The sequence below is a fragment of the Olea europaea genome, unplaced genomic scaffold (genome assembly GCF_002742605.1).
Source record: "Olea europaea var. sylvestris unplaced genomic scaffold, O_europaea_v1 scaffold3337, whole genome shotgun sequence".
NCBI lineage: Eukaryota > Viridiplantae > Streptophyta > Magnoliopsida > Lamiales > Oleaceae > Olea > Olea europaea.
In genome coordinates, this window is record NW_019252335.1 from 50,250 (window position 1) to 52,786 (window position 2,537).

The following is a 2,537-nucleotide window of genomic DNA, read 5'->3' on the forward strand; positions in this document are numbered from 1 at the left end:
ATCTTATATAACATGAAAGTCGAGTTCAAGTGTTTAACACTAACATTGAACTGTATTAAAAAAAAATAATAATAATAAATAAACAACACAACACAACAAACAAGACCAAATTACCCGAACTCATTCTCCTTAACAAGATTATTTATTTTTAGATAGGTGAATAATTTAATTCAAACTAATGAAAATTACATTCTGCAGAGTGGTTCACAAGTCATCTTTTCTAGCTCATATTTAAATTTTTCCGCAGTCAATGGTGGCAAGCATATTGGTACCACAACTCCATCTTCTCCCTTGTTGTTCTTGAAATTCGTAAAAAAACTAGTATTTGAAGTGGCCGAAGCAACTACACCAAACGCCGCATTACCCATCCAAGATCAATCTTCTCAAAACCTAAATCGGTAATGTCTGAAACAATGAAATTCCTACCTATTGCGTATTTGGGTCATTTCTTGATCACCATAAGATCTGCCACTGATCTAATGTACTCTTTACTCATTTGAGCCTTAGCATTTTCAATTAATTGAACTGTTTATGACAACGAAGCAGTGCATAAAATTTTGGAAGTGGACACTGCCACCGTATAAATGAAAGCATTGTTGTAGTATCCAGTCGGTACATTCAGGCCTAGTTTGCCACGCAGATTGGTAATGACTGAAAGACAAACAGTCTCGTCTAGATCAGATGGATTCAGTGCATTCGTATGGCATTTCCATAAGCATGCTATTATGAGATCAAAGCTTGAGCACCTACGAGAACTTCCCGACAAGGACAGATGATTATAAAGTGCTTTATAACCTTAGGAGTAAAGAAAATGGCAGTAAGAAATAGCTTGTCCGAATCCATAAAGTCAGTAGATTGTGGTATTCGCTCATATTCGTGGTGTATGCATGTAATTCTTGGGGGAGATCTTGCATTCAAATATTGTTCTCTTTGCCATACAGGTGGAATCACTACACCAAAAACCACTTTTGGCAACAGGCAGAAAACGTTGCCGTAGACTTACGGCAACGTTCAGGTGTCTGTTGTGGGATGAGACGTTGTCATAGAGCGAAGAGTTTCGGCAACGTGCACTGCACGTAGCGAAACCTAGTTTCGGCAACGTGCAAGAGCACGTTGCTGAAACCCTGCTTCGGCAACGTGCAACTTGCAAGGAAACCAAGTTTCAGCAACGTGCTCTTGCACGTTGCTGAAACTGGAGTTTGTCGTAAATGTCATTTTTATTTTTCTGATCAATTATTTTATATTTTTCCTGCCAATTAAACCTGTGAATTAAAAACATATTTTTACTATCTACGCACAAGTACTTTAAGCCAACAAAAAATTAAAAGTGCTTCATTTAAGCCAATAAACATGATCCGATATGTAATATTACTTCATCAAAATGTAATAAATACTTCAATTCAAAAATATACACCATCTAACCAAAGAACTATGAAAAATGTCTAAAAGTTATGTAAACGATTCATAACCGAAGCTTCTAACGAGTCCCAGCCAAATCTTTTTACATAGACGAGATCCAAGACGATACAAGCACAAAAGAGATTTTCGAACTCACTTCAGCTCCATGTAACTGCAAGAAAGAAAGAATATAACAACAAATTAATCAAAAAAGCAAGCAATTTAGAAACAATACAGTGTCATTTAAAGCTTTTTAAGACACAACTATATTCATTCTTTTTACATAACCAGTCTATACTCATTCAACGTATATAGCAACAGATTTATGTCATTTAAAGAAAAAATTGAATCACACACTCAAGAATACAAGCTCATAATTAAAACTTGATTGCTTTTTAAAAATAAGATCAATTTCTTTTTTAAGAGAAGCCATTGTGCACTCGTTAGTAATGCCATGAACAAACTTCCACATTCAAGGTTGTAGACTTGTGTATGCACACATATGTAGCCACTCTTGAAAAATATTTAATGACAAATACGTAAATGAAAAAAATGTAGAAATTTATAAAGTACCTTCGTCAAATAAGTCTAATGCAGCTCTTTGGCCAAGCAATAGTACTTCCTATGGCGTCACTAAGAACTCGAAATTCTTCCATTGGTCTATATAAGGGCTAATGACTCATGTACACCTCGTCAACCCAAACCTTCCAACAATCTCGTCCTAGTGGCACGTGATGCACATTTGTACTTGGGTCTATTGATGCAATCTTCCCTTAGCCTACAATTTCCTCCTCAACCAAGTACCAGTGCAATAGTTGACACTTTCCATTTTCCACTGGTGCAATACCTCCCTCCATACCACTTCCTTGTTGAGACTACAAATTCGCATTAAAATAAAGTCTATTTTTAAAACTAGTATGATATAATCTAAATTTATATTGAAAAAATAATATACAATACAAAAACCTGTGGAGTAAAAGCACGTGAACTCATATCCTCTACATTCTTATTTTAATTCTGCAAAATAATACAAAAAATTAAACTTATTAAAATGTTAAGATATATTAAGTTCCGCTATCATATTCTATGTAATAGCAAAAGTATAACCTGGGATAACTTCAGAAGTGCTTCAACCTTTT

The 2,537-nt window shown here is 34.8% G+C and overlaps 1 long non-coding RNA gene across 1 annotated transcript; it reads right to left on the reverse strand.

The window, feature by feature from the left end:
- Positions 1-1,399: 1,399 nt before the first annotated feature.
- On the reverse strand, positions 1,400-2,411 carry LOC111385904. Its single transcript, XR_002701134.1, has 3 exons — positions 2,365-2,411; positions 1,972-2,273; positions 1,400-1,570 (listed from the first exon to the last, which is right to left on the reverse strand). It is a non-coding gene; the product is annotated as an uncharacterized LOC111385904 (long non-coding RNA).
- Positions 2,412-2,537: the final 126 nt, after the last annotated feature.